This window comes from Pongo abelii, chromosome 9 (genome assembly GCF_028885655.2).
Source record: "Pongo abelii isolate AG06213 chromosome 9, NHGRI_mPonAbe1-v2.0_pri, whole genome shotgun sequence".
Classification (NCBI taxonomy): domain Eukaryota; kingdom Metazoa; phylum Chordata; class Mammalia; order Primates; family Hominidae; genus Pongo; species Pongo abelii.
The window spans coordinates 75,604,941-75,622,964 of NC_071994.2; the positions used below are offsets into that span (position 1 = coordinate 75,604,941).

General features: G+C 40.3%; 1 protein-coding gene across 10 annotated transcripts in view; it reads right to left on the reverse strand.

The window, feature by feature from the left end:
• The window catches only part of FAM168A (family with sequence similarity 168 member A), a 201,808-nt gene that overhangs the window by 162,633 nt on the left and 21,151 nt on the right, over positions 1-18,024 (reverse strand). The window contains exon 1 of one of the 10 annotated variants that reach the window (XM_024255147.3): positions 15,028-16,003. The exons of 8 other annotated variants lie outside the window; for them this stretch is intronic. The gene's annotated coding sequence lies outside the window, so the exon portion shown is untranslated. Of the gene's footprint in view, positions 1-15,027; positions 16,004-18,024 lie in introns of those variants that run through there. One more of the 10 variants, XM_063728203.1, reaches the window with a different exon arrangement.

The following is an 18,024-nucleotide window of genomic DNA, read 5'->3' on the forward strand; positions in this document are numbered from 1 at the left end:
GGTTGCAATAAGCTACGATCGTGCCACTGCAGTCCCTCCTGGATGACAAAGTGAGAACTGTCACTTTAAAAAAAAAAAAAAAAGCAGTGAGAACCCATTCCCTCCACCCCACCACTAGCAAATTAATAATAATAATAATTTAAATAATTAAATAAAAAGACAAATCCTATATGATTCTACCTATATGAGGTACTCAGAGTCATCAAAATCACAGAGACAGAAGATCGAATGGTGATTGTCGTGGGGGTAGGGAGAATGGGGCAATAGGGAGTTTGTGTTTAATGGGTAGAGAAATTTCAGATCTGTAAGATAAAGAGTTTTAGAGATAGTTGACAGTGATGGTCACAACGTTATGAATGTATTTATACACTTTCAAAAAATTGAGATGATAAATTTTATGTTATATGTATTTTACTGCAATAAAAAAAAAATTGAGGGCCAGATGCAGTGGCTCATGTTGGTAATCCCAGCACTTTGGAAGGCCAAGGCAGGTGGATCACATAAGGCTAGGAGTTCAAGGACAGCCTGGCCAACATGGCAAAACCCTGCCTCTACTAAAAAAAAAAAACACAAAAATTGCCAGGCACAGTGGCATGCACCTATAATCCTAGCTACTTGGGTGGCTGAAGCATAAGAATCGCCTGAACCCAGGAGGCAGAGGTTGCAGTGAGCCAAGATCACACCACTGCACTCCAGCCTGGGCAACAGAGCAAGACCCTGTCTCAAAAAAAAAAACAGGAAAAAAAGCAATGGGAAATTCACAACCACCAAAAGGTGGAAGCAACTCAAGTGTCTGTTGATGGATGAATGGATCGAAAAAATGTGGTATATACATACAATGGAGTATTATTCAGACCTAAAAAGGAAGGAAATTCTGACATGTACCAAAACATGATGAACCTTGAAGACATTATGCTAAGTGAATTAAACAAGTAATAAAGGACAAACACTATTATTCTACTCATATGAGACACACAGAACAATCCAACTCATGGAGACAAAGTTGAATGGTGGTTGCCAGGAGCTGGGGTAGGGGAGAAATGAGAGTTACTGTTTAAGACAATAGTGCCACCACTCCTGGCTAAATTTTTTTTTTTAATTTTTAGCAGAGATGGGGTCTTACTATGTTGCCTAGGCTGGTCTTGAACTCTTGAGCTCAAGCGATCCTCCTGCTTTGGCCTCCCGAAGTGGTGGGATTACAGGCATGAGCCACCATGCCTGGCCAAAATTAAGTTATTAATTTAAAAATCCTGTATTCATGAATTGGAAAATTTTAATATTGTTAAGATGTCACTTCCAAAGCAATCTACAGATTTTATCAAAAGTCCAAAAACCTCTTTTTGTAGAACTGGAAGAGCCAGTCCTCAAATTCATATGGAATTGCAAGAGGCCACAAATAGCAAAAATAATCTTGAAAAAGAACAACAAAGTTGGAAGACTCACACTATGGTAATCAATACAGCATGGTACTCGCATAAGGACAGGTATATAGACCAATGGAACAGAATCACAAATCTAGAAATAAATCCATACATCTCTGGCCAATTAATTTTCAACCAACATGCCAAGACTAATCACTAATCAATGAGAAAAGAAAAGTCTCTTCAACAAATGGTGCTGGGACAACTGAATATCTACAGGCAGAAGAATGAAGCTGGACCCCTACCTCAAACCACATATAAAACTTAATTCAAAATTAAAGACCTAAATATAAGGGATACAACCATGATAAATCTTCATGACCTTGGATTTGGCAATGGATTCTGAACTATGACAACAAAGTAAGGAACCAAAGAAAAAATAAACTGGACTTCATCAAAATTTAAAATTTTTGTGCATTAAACGATATTATCAAAAAAGTGAAGAGGCCAAATGTGACAGCTTACACCTGCAATCCCAGCACTTTAGAAGGGCCAAGGTAGGAATTCAACATCAGCTTGGTCAAATAGCAAGGCACTGCCTCTACAAAAAATGTAAAAAAGAAAAATTACCCAAGCATGGTGGTGCACATCTGTAGTCCTAGCTACTTAGGAGTCTGAGGCTGGAGGATCACTTAAGCCCAGGCATTCAAGGCTGCGGTGAACTATGATCATGCCACTGTACTCGAACCTGGGCAACAGAGCAAGACCCTATCTCTAAAAAAAAAAAAAAAAAAAAAAAAAGTGGAAAGACAACCCACTGAATAAGAAAAAATATTTGGAAATCATATATTTGATAAAGGTCTGGAATCCAGACTATATAAGGAACTTTTATAATTCAACAACAAAAAGGCAAAAAAAATTTTTTTTAATGGGCAAAGGACACGAATAGGTATTTCTCCAAAGGTATACAAATGGCCAACAAGTACATGAAAAGATGCTTAACATCATTTATTAATCATTAGAGAAATACAAATCAAAATCATATGATATATTATGCCATACTCATTACAACAGCTATTTATTTTTTAAAAAAGAAGAAGGAAATAAGTATAAGCAAGGATGTTAAAAAATATGAACCCTCAAACATTGTTGGTGGGAATGTTAAAATGGTGCAGCCATTATGGAAAAGTCTGGCCAGCCCCTCTGCAAGTTAAACACAGAATTACCATATGACCCAGCAATTCCATTCCTAGGTATACACTGAACTAAAACAGGTACTAAAATACATCTACCCACATGTTCATAGCAGCAACTTCACAATAGCCAAAGGTAAAAACAACTCAAAAGTCTATCAGTGGACAAACTGCAGCCTATCTATACAATGTAATATTACTCAGCTATAAAAAGCTTAAAAAAGTAATGAAGTACTGGCCGGGCATGTTGGCTTATGCCCGTAATCCCAGCACTTTGGGAGGCCGAGGCAGGTGGATCACCTGAGGTCAGGAGTTCGAGACCAGCCTGGCGAACATGATGAAATCCTGTCTCTACTAAAAATACAAAAATTAGCTGGGCATGGTGGCAATCACCTGTAATCCCAGTTACTCGGGAGGCTGAGGCAGGAGAATCACTTGAATCCGGGAGGTGGAGGATGCAGTGAGCCGAGATCACGCCACTGCATCGAGCCTGGGCAACACTGGCAGTGAGCCGAGATCATACCATTGCACTCCAGCCTGAGCGACAAAGAGTGAAACTCTGTCTCAAAAATAAAAAAGTAATGAAGTACTGATACATGCTACAACATGAACATCAAAAACATTATTCTGAGTGAAAGAAGCCAGATGCAAAAGGCCACACGTTATATGATTTCATTTATATAAAATATTTACAATAGGTAAATCCATAGAGACGAAAAGCAGATTAGCTGTCGCCAGGGGCTAGGAGGGAATAGGAATGGGAATGACTGTTTAATGGATACAGAACTTCTTTTTAGGGTGATCAATGTTTTGGAACTAGACAGAGATGGTTGTTGCACAACACTGGGAGTGTATTAAATGCCACTAAATTGTTCACTTTAAAGTGGTTAATTTCAACAATGATATATAAACTTCACCTCAGTCCCTCAGTCAATGATGAGAATCCTCCCTTCACGCAAACTTCCCAAAAATTGTTTTGTTATCTTTTCTTCTTCCCATTGCCCAAGTTGTAACCATAACAGATGGCAAAGCATTTCTTGATTCTCAGCAGGAAAAAAAACAACAGCACTGAGGAGTTGCCACAAATGAGAACAATGTAAACAAAATCCTTAGTACCACTACTGCAGCATTAAATAAATGCAAGCAGTTATATCCACAGAATTAGGCTCACTTAAGGAAAGGCCAATGAAAGTTTTTTTCTTGTTGTTTTCTGAGACAGGGTCTCACTCTGTCTCCCAGGCTGGAGTGCAGTGGCATGAACACGGCTCACTGCAGCCTCGACCCCTCAGACTCAAGCGATCCTCCCAGCTCAGCCTCCTGAGGAGCTGAGACTATAGACATGTGCCACCATGACCATGCCCGGCTTTTTTTTTAAAGAGATGGGGTCTATGTTGCCCAAGTGGTCTTGAAATTATGGCTTCAAGCATTCCTCCCACCTCAGCCTCCCAAATTGCTGGGATTATAGGCATGAGCAACCATGTCCACTCTCCAATGAAGGTACTTTTGCTAAGATGTGTGAAGATACCTGTTGCTGGGATCAGGAGACATGAAAAAACTAAGAAAAAAAATACTGAGAAAAGTTTTCAATAGCTTTGTAAGCCTTCAGAACGTAAAGTACATTAAGAAATAAAAACTTAAATGCAGTGGGTACAAACATGGCAAATATGAAAGCTAAACCTGACTAAGGCTATCAACCTGCCATGTGCTAAAAACAAATGTACTCACTCAGAAAAACGGAAAGAGGTACTACATACCTATTAAAACAGCTAAATTTAAACAGTGATAATACTAAATGCTGACAAGGATGCAAAGAAACTGGACTTCTCATACATTTCTGGTAGGAATGTAAAATGGTACAGACACTCTGGAAAATAATTTGGCAGTTTCTTATAAAACTAAACATGCAGTCAGGCATCGCTGCTCACGCTTGTAATCCCAGCACTTTGGGAGGCCAAGGCGGGCACATAGCCTGAGACCAGGAGTTCGAGACCAGCCTGGCCAACCTGGTGAAAATGTCTGGACTAAAAATACAAAAATTAGCTAGGCATGGTGGCACACACCTGTAGTCCCAGCTACTCAGGAGGCCGAGGCTGGGAGAATTTTTTGAACCTGGGAGGCAGAGGTTGCAGTGAGCCAAGATTGCGCCACTGCACTCCAGCCTGGGCGACAGAGCAAGACTCTGTCTCAAAAAAAAAAAAAAAAAGACCGGGCGCAGTGGCTCATGCCTGTAATCCCAGCACTTTGGGAAGCTGAGGCGGGCAGATCACCTGAGGTCAGGAGTTTGAGATCAGCCTGACCAACATGGGGAAATCTGTTTCTACTAAAAATACAAAAAATTTGCCGGGCATGGTGGCATGCGCCTGTAATCCCAGCTACTCGGGAGGCTGAGGCAGGAGAATCGCTTCAACCTGGGAGGCGGAGGTTGCAGTGAGCCGAGATCACGCGCCATTGCACTCCAGCCCGGGCAACAAAAGCGAACTCCATCTCAAAATAAAAAAAGTTATCCTTCTCTCCTAGACTTCCAGGAAATTCAGGGGTAAATTTGTAGCTCACCTACAGCAACTGGGGAGACATATATATATATATAATTCTATTTTCAATAGTACTCAGGGTTTTTCTTTTTTAGGTTATTTTATTAGATTACTTTTGTAAACTACTCTCAATCCCTTGTGGAATAAACACAAAGACCACACAAACGTGGTAAATGCTACTCTGTCCCTAATAAGTACGTTAAAATTATTCCACAGAGAACTAGAAATGGCATAGCCATTCACTCTTTTTTTAAGCATCTGATCATATAAGCAGAGTCATTCACTTTTTTGTTTTTTAATTCACAAACCAAGATCTTTATGAGGCCTCCCTTCCTTTATTGAAATAACTTTTACTTTTATATCTGTATCAACTAAGGGGTAAAAGTAACACTTTAGTCACTTTGGACAATAAAAATAAATTTTTAGATAATTTTAATACCCTTTTATCCCATACGATTCTTCATCTTGAATTTCAATGCTGCAATCTTAGGACTGTGGTTTAAAACATTACAGGAGGATTTTTTTTTTTTTTTCAAAGACTGAGTCTCACTCTGTCACCCAGGCTGGAGTGCAATGGTGCAATCTCAGCTCACTGCAACCTCCACCGCCCAGGTTCAAGCAATTCTCCTGCCTCAGCCTCCTGAGTAGCTGGGATTACAGGCGCACGCCACCACGCCCAGCTAATGTTTGTATTTATAGTAAAGATAGGGTTTCACCATGTTGGTCAGGTTGGTCTCAAACTCCTGACCTCGTGATCCGCCTGCCCTGGCCTCCCAAAGTGCTGGAATTACAGGTGTGAGCCACTGCGCCCAGCCTACAGGGGAGTATTTATAGCTGTATGACCTCTCTTCATCTCTCTGACCCTCATCATAAATGAGGATAGTAACACTTATGCTGAAAGGTTCTTTTGGGGATTATATAATATATGCAAATCATCTAGCAGGTCCTTATAAACAGTATCATTTGACTCAGACCTCGGTCTACAATCTAGATCTCTTGCTTCAAGGAGAAAAGTGTTTTCCATCACAGAATGAAGCGTATAATGCTAGCGAGACTTTTTCATTTGATTTCTTGCTTAATCTAGAGTATGAGTTTAACACTCAATAAAGAATAGAAGGTTGGCCTGGCACGATGGCTCATGCCGGTAATCCCAGCACTTTGGGAGGCCGAGGCAGGCAGATCACCTGAGGTGAGGAGATCAAGATCAACCTGGCCAACATGGTGAAACCCTGTCTCTACTAAAAATACTAAAATTAGCCGGACACGATGGTGGGCGCCTGTAATCCCAGCTACTTGGATGCTGAGGCAGGAGGACTGCTTGAACCCAGGAGGTGGAGTTTGCAGTGAGCCAAGATCACGCCACTGCATTTCAGCCTAGGCAACAGAGTAAGACTCTGTCTCAAAAAAAAAGAATAAAAGGTTACCTACTAACAGGGTGGTTCTGCCTGAACCTGAGCAAAACGTACCCTGAGTACCAGCTGAGCATATTTAGTAAGGCATCAATTCACACGGGCCCCAGGGAGGGGACATCCACTGTAATATTCAATGGGACATCACCATAATATACAGTATCCTCGTGACCAGTATTTCTAATGCCACTACTCTCTGTATCTTTTATTATTATTTAATAGTGATGCAATGGATTAGTGAAGTCAATTAAACTATGCCAAGAAAAGACTTGAAAAATAGCTTTTCAAGCAATTCCAAACCAGGCCAGGATTTCATCCCCATCAGGTATTTACTTGATGTTCACTTCTATCATTCACCTAAGGCAGACACCTCAAACATTCCTGGTATACGCTTTGGAAGGCTCCATCACATTTATTTTCCATCATAACTCAACCAACAATTTTAGCTCTCCCGTTTGTTAGCTAAGCAACTATCCTCTGAGGACAATACTGCTTATCTAATAATAGCTATCTAATACTGCTATTAGCTGAGGTTTAGAGATAATTTATGTAGAATGCCTACACACTATCTGGCCCAATAAACGTATGCAATAAACTGTAGCTGCTATTGTCATCACTAATAAATATTCATGAGTGCCCACTATTTTCCCAACATTGTGCTGAGCAGTAGGAGGAAAACAATAAGTATGTAAGATGCCATCCATTCTAAGGGGGTACATAATCAAGTTGAAAAAAAAAAATTATACAATGGTTATATGTAATTGTATAATTAAATGGTCAATTGTTTGGTATAGACTAAGTTCAGAAGGAGAGACCCAAAAGCTTTTCCTTCTATTAACTCACAACAACCTTTTGAGCCAGGCAGGCAGAAATTATCATTCCCATTTTACAGAAAAAGAAACTGAGACTAAGAAAGACAAAGTCATAGAGTTCAATCATTTACCTAATTAACAAATTCTAGGCTATGAACTGTGCTTAAGTGCAGAAGAGAAATAGATTAGTTAGGACTCTTGGTTGTAAATGACAGAAAACAAACTGGTTTAAGCAAAAAGCCTAATTACTGACTTAATTAACTAAAGCCCAAGATTAGGGTAGACTATGGGGGAGGCTCAATTCAGAGCTCAAAGTCACTGCCTCCACCTGTTTAGCTTCACTTCCTCAATGTTGGTTCTATCACAAGCCAGACTCTCTCCTCCTAAGGTGGCAAAATGGCTATAGCAGCTCCAGCCACACACCTCTCTAGTGTAGCAGGACTTGGAGAAGGTCTTCTACAGTGGCTTACAAAAGTCCTGAACATTCAGTTTAGACCAGCTTAAAACACATTTACCCCTAAACCAATCACTATGGCCAGAGGAATGTGATGCCTTGGTTACCTTGAGCCTGGTTCACATAATACTAGAGCTAAGAAATTCCTACCCAAACTATATGAAGCAAAGCAGGGGGGAGGTGTGGTTCCTAAAACCAACATCTGAGGCCATTGCTGAGATAAGAAGGAAGCTACAGAAGCAAACTACAAATGTCCACCACAAGGAACCCTGTGACTGTGCTCTCACAGAACATACAGTTTGGGGCAGTGATTCTCAAGTGCAGATGGGCTGATAGTAAAAAGAAGGCTAGAGGTGGCCGGGCGCAGTGGCTCACGCCTACAATCCCAGCACTTTGGGAGGGCAGGGTGGGCAGATCACAAGGTCAAGAGATCAAAACCATCCTGGCTAACACGGTGAAACCCCGTCTCAACTAAAAATACAAAAAAAAAAAAAAAAAAAAATTAGCTGGGCGTGGTGTCGGGCGCCCGTAGTCCCAGCTACTCAGGAGGCTGAGGCAGGAGAATGGAATGAACCCGGGAGGCAGAGCTTGCCGTAAGCCGAGATCGCACAACTGCACTCCAGCCTGGGCGACACAGTGAGACTCCGTATCAAAAAAAAAAGGAGGCTAGAGGTATAGCTCTAGTCTGAAAGAAACATAATTGCAGAACAATGTAGTAAGTGCCATACAGCCAATACTTAAAACAACGTGTCACAGTGTCCAGAAAAAAAAAAAAAAGGAAGGCCACCCTAAGACTTTAGGGAAGTCTTCAAAGAGATTTGGTACTGACCAAACTTAGTCCTGAAGAAAAAGGGTCAGTTAGCAAATCACCTAACTACAACTATAGCATCAAAGTTTCCTGATTCCCTATCAAGAGCTCTTTCCACTACTAGGGTGGAGAGGAAAACAGGCACTGAGGCCTCAAGGGAAGTGACTGCCACAGAAGCTCATTTAAACCAGCTGTCAAAACTGCTCAGCACTTAAGTACACTGTAAAAGGACTTGTCCACACTGCAGCAGGACCACAAACACGCTGCCAACCTTACAGGAGGATGTTTCAGTTAGATAGCAGTCATGATCTAAGCATGGAATGGGATATTTCCCGGCACTTTGGCTTCCTCACCTACTACCAGGCTGCTCTTTCCACTATATGTGTAAGAGCTGACAGTTCAAACAGAAAAGTACCAAACACAGTAAGCTAAATTGAGACCACATTATAAGTTAAAGGAAAAACCCACTATACTGATATTTCCACACATGCAGTTTATGCTCATTGAGACAGGAGGTTTGCATCAGTAGGTAGGGTTTGCATCTATCTCTACCACTTACTAATTGTGTGACCCTGAGCAAGTCACTTTTCTGACCCTCAATTTCCTCATCTGTAAAATGGGAAACATTATAATACCTTTCTTGGAGCTACTATAGGAATTAAAACAAGATAAAAGGAAAGCACTTGGTCAAATTGTAAAGCATCAGTAAATATTAGTTATGTTCCCTAACTCTTTAAGGAGAGACATTTCAAAGTACTATATGACTTCTAACTTCATAAAGAGCAGAATCCTCAACACTCCATTCCATTTGGACTTGAAACAATCAAAAATCTTTCCAGGGAAGGCTTTTAAAAACAATACCACATTAAACATTGGTGATTTGTTTTAAAAGCTGCAATTAAGAGGATTCCACTGTTTCACCAGGCTCTTGTGGCATCCAATTAAGTAATAACATGAGAGAGGAGCTCTTAATTACGGAGGAAAACTTCCACAAGCCACTGACAGGTGTGCAGGGTTCAAGCTGAGATCAAAATAGTTGACTACCGCATTAATTCCCCCCTTTCCTTTTTCCCAAAGACACTTAAGTTTGCGTGCAATTAGTTGAAAAGTAAACCACACCAAATGACTGCCATATTTCAAGCTTTATTACCTTTTATCATGTTAACATCTACCAATTGAGTTTTAAGGGATTAACACCAGAACAGATGGTTTAAATGCACAATAAGTGAGCTTCAGTGATCAGAAATGGTAATAGCCAAGCCGAATTTACACTTACACTGAGATGTTAGCATTTTTCCCTAAATTGTGTCTATTGTAAACTGAAGTTATTCCTTTTCTATTTTCATGTATATACTTTGTAAATAACATTAAAAATAAAACCCTCTTCAAGGGGATGCATTTTTTTCTAATTTGCCTGCCTTCCCTCCAAATGTAAAGCAAACTTCTTTTATCCCTTGATGTAATCAATAAAAATTAAAGCCAAACATCCAGCATTTATTTATTTTGCAAGTTACAGACAATGGTTTTAGCAGCACCTACCAAAAAAGCACATCTCCAAAATCCAAATGGAAAGATAATTAAGCATCCATTTGTTGAAACAGCCCCTTTTAGGGCTACACTTGATTGCCAATGAAAAGAGCTCCTGGAAAGTCAGACCTCCAAATTTGGTGTTGGGAAGCAACTCAGGAAATATGTACACACTTACACAGGATGAGCCATCATGACAAGAAAAACACAAGATTTGGATTCAAGTCCCAGTCTGTCATACACTCTACTCATTCACGCAATTACGGAGTAGCTGTTTTCTGTCAGGTACAATATTGAGTGCTAATGATAAAAAGCAAGACACATTACAAATTATTACTATAAAATGTTACAGGTCCTATAACAGGCATCAACACAGGAGAAGCATGAGGAGAAAATAGTCAATTCTACCTGGAAAAGAAAGCAACAACTTTACAGTGGAAGCAATGTAGGTGGTAGATTTTTAAAAATAAAATAAGGCCATGTTTGCCAAGTTGAGAAGGGAAGAGGACCATTTGAGTAGAAGAAGCAACACGAGTAGATTTGGCAGTTTAACAGCATATAGTAAGTCCCAAGGATTGCAAGTGGTTTGGCAGGGTTGGGCTGAGAAGAAGGAGTCACTGGAGGTGACCCTGGCAGCAGATGGAAGAATGGAAGCTGCTGTCCACACAAGAGCTGCTGGGAGTCTGAGCTAAGGCAACAGCTGTGGGGATGGAGAGAAAGGCATAGATTCGAGAAATGTTAAGGTGATAGTATCTATACAACTTAGTGACTGAAGGAATATGAGAAGATAAGGAAATCCCAAATTTCCGGCTTGAGTGACTGAGAAAATGGTGATGTCATTCTCTGAGATAAGAAACACAAAGAGTTAGGTATGGGGGGAAAGGATAATGAGTTCAGTTTTGAGCCAGACTTTTGACTTTAAACTAGTCACTTGATATCTCAAAATCAGTTCCCCAGTTAGCAAAATGGTTATACCACTTACCTCAAAGAAATTCTCAATGTGGTGAGAATTAAGATAATAAATGAGGAAAAGGTTTTATTATTTTTACCCTCTACCTATGACTCTGTGGAAGAAACTGCTAATAGTATCCATTTTCCCTTGCTTCCTTTTAATACAGACACTCCCCTACCACAACCCTCTGCCAAAATAACTGAGCACATGCAACCGAGTTGGAAACTACATTTCCTAATGTTATTTATAATTTGATATGTCTTGTTTCTAAACATAATGAATGAGATGCTGGGAGAATTGACATATAGCTCACTTTTTTTTTTAAGGCAACTATGTGTCCTCTACTCTCTCTCTTCTCCCTTCTCATGGACTTATTTCAGGGTAGATGTGTTAATAAGCTATCATTGAGAATGCAGATGAGGGCATTGCCCCCGGATAACAAGACAGAAGGAGGCTGGATCTCTAGATGATTTCATGGAGCAGAACCTCTGCCCACTGTGGTCATAAAGAGACTTACCCCTGAACTGTTTTATAAGAGATAAATGTCCACCTTTTTTGAGCCACTCAATGTTTGGGTCTCTTTCAGCAGCTACCCTGTACTCTAACTACTCATCTTTCAAGCTTGTAAAATCTGTAAGGAAACTGAGCAAGACAAATTTTAGGGCCCTAGAAATCTACTAGAGGTTGGCAGTACCTTTTAGATTGGAGAAAGGAACATTCATGAGTATATACGCACACGCACAACTAACAGACATAAAATGAGAAAAAGATTTGGACTGATGTGTGCCAAGCAACAAAGCAGGCCCAGGACTGCAGCCAACTAATCAAGGCTGAAAATTCCAATTTTTTAATCTCATATGGCTTCCGCATTAAAACTACTAATTCTTAAAAGATCCAGTAATATGTAAATTACTACCTGACACTCAAATCTACAATCTGGAACAATGGAATCAATTATGACACTCTTAGGTGAGGGGTAATTTACCTGAATATAACAATCTCAGACTAAAACAAGAAGAGAAGCTTAGGAATTCTTAAATATTTTGCACTATAATCATACACAAAAATAATGCAGGGCAGGGCACATGGAAAACCAAGTAGCTATGCTATGACATGACTGTATCTGAATGTGATATAACCTAGAAGCTAAATGAAGTATAATGGCTTCTTCTCAAGGGTCAGGAAGAAGGCTATTAAGAACTAGACCCTTGGTCGGGGGTGATGGCTCACACTTGTAATCCCAGCACCTTGGGAGGCTGAGGCGGGCAGATCACGAGGTCAGGAGATTGAGCCCAGCCTAGCCAACAGACTGAAACCCCATATCTACTAAAAATACAAAAATTAGCTGGGCACGGTGGCGGGCGCCTATAATTCCAGCTACTCAGGAGGCTGAGGAATGAGAATCGCTTGAAGCCGGGAGGCGGAGGTTGCAGTGCGCCAAAATCCAGCCACTGCACGAGCGAAACCCTGTCGCAAAAAAACAAACAAAAAAAAACTGAAAAACTAATTTGCCACTGTCATATCTTATTTATATAAAATACAAAAGAAATCTGACAAGGCAATCAAAAAGAATTCAATACAATTAAGTTCACCTAGACATCAAAAAAATTGTTTCTTCAGTGTTACAAAATGCTTAAGTGTAATCCCTCTCTTATATGAAGGCTCTGTTATAGACAGTTACCATATACTGGCTCAACTATATTTAATGCCACTATATTAGCACTGTTGTAATTCTCAAACATAATCAACTAGTGACTAAGAAAGAAGCAATCAGGAGAAAGCATAGGATATAAAAATAAACTAGCAATTTTAGTATCATCACTCTTTAATACTAGACAGCATCAACTTTTTCAGTCATGCATTCCCTCAGCAATCATTATGGAAAACACACTGTTGCCAGCTACTAAAACAGAGATAATACACATAGGAACACACACACACAGCGGTCTTATCCACCTTCAAGTAGCTCTCACAGTCTGTCTACCACGGAATTTTGCTCCTTGGATTTGAGAAAGAAAGATGCACAGAAAGATTTTTAGGGTTACCTCTTATCTTCAGTTAGTATCAATGAAAGTATCTATTTTACATACAAAAAAGACTATCGTGTATTCCTAAGAAAACAGATGTTGGCTGGGCACGGTGGCTCATCCCTGTAATCCCAGCACTTTGGGAAGCTGAGGCGGACAGATCACGAGGTCAGGAGTTCGAGACCAGCCTGGCCAATATGGTAAAACCCTGTCTCTACTAAAAATACAAAAATTAGCCGGGCGTGGTGGTGCGTGCCTGTAGTCCCAGCTACTCGGGAGGCTGAAGCAGAAGAATCACTTGAACCCGGGGGGATCGGAGGTTGCAGTGAGCTGGGATCACACCACTGCACTCCAGCCTGGGCAATAGAGTGAGACTCCACCTCAAAAATAAGTAAATAAATAAATAAATAAATAAAATAGATGTGAAGCTCTAATCAACAGCTAAAAGTATTACAGAAGGGGAAAAAATATGAGATTTGGAATCAGGAGACCTGGGATGTGGGGTCCAGATTCTGTTACTCAACAAATGAATGATCTTGTGTAATTAACTCATCTTACTTTTCCTAACCTATAGAATGGATATGAAGAGCATAATTAACTGCTTCACAGAGTTTTAAGACTAAATAAGAGAGATAATATCTTTCATATACACCTACATATTCATACAAGCTGTTTCTGAGAAAATATAAGGGTTAAGTACATAGCTCTGAAATCAGATTGCTTGGGTTCTAATCACAGCTGCATCCCTTCATTAGCTGTGAGACTAAGCAAGCTACTTCCTTTCTCTGAGACTCAGTTCTCTTCTCTATAAAATGAAGATAATGAGGATTAAAACAAATACTGCACTTGGCACATGCCTGGCATAAAACACAGTGTTAGCTAGTATCATTATCATTATTCTTAGCTCTGTCCTAAATAAAGTGAGTACAAAGATGAAAAAAAAATGGTCCTCACAAAAAGAGCTACCAGTTTAGTACAAGAAACATATTAGTAAAAAGAAAAATTTTAGACTGGACATGGTAACTCACACCTGTAATCCCAACACTTTGGAAGGCCGAGGCTGATGGATCACTTGAGCTCAGGAGTTTGAGACAAGCCTGGGCAACATGGCGAAACCCCACCTCTACAAAAAATTAGCTGGGCATGATGGCATGCACCTATGGTCCCAGCTACTCAGGAGGCTCAAGTGTAGAGATCACCTGAGCCTGGGAAGCTGAGGCTGCAATGAATCATGATCACATCACTGTACTCCAGCCTGGGTAACAGAGTGAGATCCTGTCTCAAAAAAAAAAAGAAAAGAAAAAAAAATATGTAAGTACCATGAAAATACTTTACAAAGAATTATGCAAATATCAGTTGACATTATTATATATAAAGTTAATATGATAAAGTAACTCAGGCTGATCCTGACTGGGGCCTATGGAAACCCATCTCCTTACTTAGTCACTGTATTATGTTCATACTAGCAGACCAAGAACAGAGAAGAAAGATGCCTAAGTATGTTCTTATAGGCAAATAAAACACAGACTTTGAAACTGTCCTGAACAACAACTATTCTACTGTAATACTTAATACAGAAGGCAATGATCCAGACAACATCATGCAGTTACTTGCAGTGAAGAAAAACTGACATCCCCCTGGAAAAAAATGAATAAAATTAACGTAGTACCAAAACTCAGAGCCAGAAGCCTCTCATATGGAAAAATCCTTAACTAATACACTGCAGCATTCAGATACATCAATAATTAAACACATTGAAAATTTAGGTTGATGTTCCACTTAGGAAAAATATCATCCACATTACTGAAATGCTGTAAACAGAATCAATTTTCAGGTAAGAGATAATCTGAATAAGTCTCCATAAAATTAAGCATTCTAGCCAGTGGAAGCAGATCCCCCACTTGCCAGCTACCATCTGTACCTCTTTAAATGAAGATACATCAATGTGCTCACCTGAGAGATACCACTGGATTGATGCGCAATGATCGCAAGACGCACTTGGAACTTTCCCCTAAAAATGGACACACTTAACTGTTAGAAGATAGAAAGAGGAATGAAAAAAAATCTATTTTAACTTCTGTACCTACTCCTAGAAGGCTTAAAACCAGGATTTCAACTTGAGTGTCATCATGAGGGAAGCTACAGTTGTTACCTCTATCCCTATGTCTCAACAGTTCTCCACACACTACCCTGTGTCCTAAGTTTTTCTAATCAAGGAGCCTCCCACTTCCTTGTTCTAGGGATCAAGACTAGACCAAGATCCAAACCTCAAGTCTAAGCTCTTCTCTAAGTCCTCTGGGCCTGCCTCACAGTAGTACCTCACCCCATTTTCTCACTTCCACTATGCAGTTACATTCACTCAATACTTTATCTACCCAGAACATCATTCTGGCCTCTTTTCTTCTGCTGTCCCCAAGGACTACCATAATAAAACTCATCAAAATGTCTTTATATAGTTCGAGGGAAATTTTAAATTTCCCTCTTAAAATAGCAGTGAATTCCAGCAGGGCACAGTGGCTCATGCCCGTAATCCCAGCACTTTGGGAGGCCAAGACAGGAGGTTGGCTGGAAGACAGGAGGTTGGCTGGAGGACAGGAGTTCGAAACCAGTCTGGGCAACATAGAGACCCTGTCTCTACAAAAAATTCAAGAATGAGCCAAGCATGGTGGTACATGCCTATAATCCCAGCTACTCAGGATACTGAGGTGAGAGGATCACTATGTCCAGGAGTTCCAGGCTGCAGTAAGCTATGAGCAGGACTCTGCACTCCAGCCTGGGTGACAGAGCAAGATTCATCTCAAAAAACCAAGAGGCAGGGGTGGGGGCAGGGCATGGTGCTGCACACCTGTGGTCCCAGCTACTCAGGAGGCGAGGCGGGGGATCACTAAGCCCAGGAGGTGGAGGCTACAGTGAGCCATGAGCCCACCACTGTACTCCAGCCTGGGTGACAGAGCAAGACCCTGTCTCAAAAAAAAAAGGTAGTTAATTCTCTAAGCCCCACTTAATACTAATTATGAATGTCACGTAATAGTTACTATCTTGGCTGGCATTTTTCCAATTTAAAAGGCATTTTCACATTCATTATCTCATTTGATCTTCACAACAGATGGGAAAGTCAGCTATTATTATCATCTCTATCCCAAGTTTCAAACAGAGAAAGTCAGTTGTCCCATGAAACTTAGCTAGTAAACAGCAATGCTGGACCTCCCACCAAGTTTGTATGATCACAAATCCAATGCCCTTTCCACATATGCACTCACTCCCTTGACCAAGAGAGTATAAAAAAATACATCATCTATCTAACTATCCCTTAAACAAATTACCTAGATGGAACAGCAAGTTCCTGGAGAAAAATAAGCTCTACTAGTTTAACAGTATCACATGAAAATATAACATAATGGCACTTGAAGTTGGCCATCTTTTTTTCTGGGATGGAGTTTCCCTCTTGTCGCCCAAGCTGGAGTGGAATGACATGATCTTGGCTCACTGCAACCCCTGCCTTTTGGGTTCAAGTGATTCTCCTGCCTCAGCCTCCCAAGTAGCTGGGACTACAGGCATGTGCCACTATGCCTGGCTTTTTTTTTTTTTTTTTGTATTTTTAGTAGAGACAAGGTTTCACCATTTTGGCCAGGCTAGTCTGGAACTCCTGACCTCCGGTGACTTGCTCATCTCAGCCTCCCAAAGTGCTGGGATTACAGGTGTGAGCCACCATGCCCGTCCGATGTTACCATCTTTTAATAAATCCTGAGGCCAATGATGAAAGCACCAAATTATCCCCTGATACTCTACTAGCAGTAGCATTACTCAATAAAGGAAACCAACATATTACTGAGCCCCTATCATGTTACAGTCATATACTAGACCCCACCACATACATTAACCCTAACATCCCTGTAAAGTGTGTATCATATCCCTATTTTGCAGATGAGCAAAATAAGGCTCATACAAGAGTAAGGGTTATCCAATGATGGTCAAGAGGTTTATCCAAGATAATCCAATAAATGGCAGTGCCAAGATTTTGAAACCCAAGTCTGAAGGCTATTTCCAGTGACTACGCCATGCTTTGGAGCCTTTTAAAGAATTCTTAAAACAGGATTATGCCTAGAAGTCCTTCAATTTTGGTGAGATAATCAAAATACTCCATGTATGTTACTGCTGTAAAACAAGATTAAATGACAGGAAGAACAATCAGATATATACATCTGATGATAGGTACTAATTCACATATAATATTATTTTTGAGCCAACTGCTGTAATATCTAACAGTTTAATTTAAACTTGAATCTATCTTCACAATGTCTTACCCTGTAATTGAAAACCTAGGATAAGCTTTGAATCTGGTAAACTGTCTGCCGCTAATTAGCTGAGTCCCTTAATTTAGTTACTAAACGTGTCTTAACTTTTTACATGGGTAACATGGAAACAATACCTACCTATCAGAGTTCTCATTAAGATTTAGAAATGGCCGGGTGTGGTGGCTCACGCCTGTAATCCCAGCACTTTGGGAGGCTGAGGCAAGTGGATCACCTGAGGTCAGGAGTTTGAGACCGGCCTGGTCAACGTGGTGAAACCCCATCTCTACTAAAATATAAAAATTAGCTGGGCGTAGTGGCAGGAACCTATACTCCCAGCTACTCAGGAGGCTGAGGCAGGACAATCACTTGAACCTGGGAGGTGGAGGTTGCAGTGACCCTAGAGCATGCCACTGCACTCCAGCCTGAGCAACAAGAGTCAAACTATGTCAAAAAAAAAAAAAAAAATTAGACATAATGTAAGTAAAACACCTATGGCAATGTCTAGCATGTGTAGCTATTATCAGCCTCTGCCCTCTGTGGATATTCCCTGCCAAAACATGCAAATGAAAATTTAAAACTCAAACATAAGATATTCCAAATATAATAGGTTGTTTGGTGTCATGGAAAATAAATATTCAGATGAATTAAATTTTCA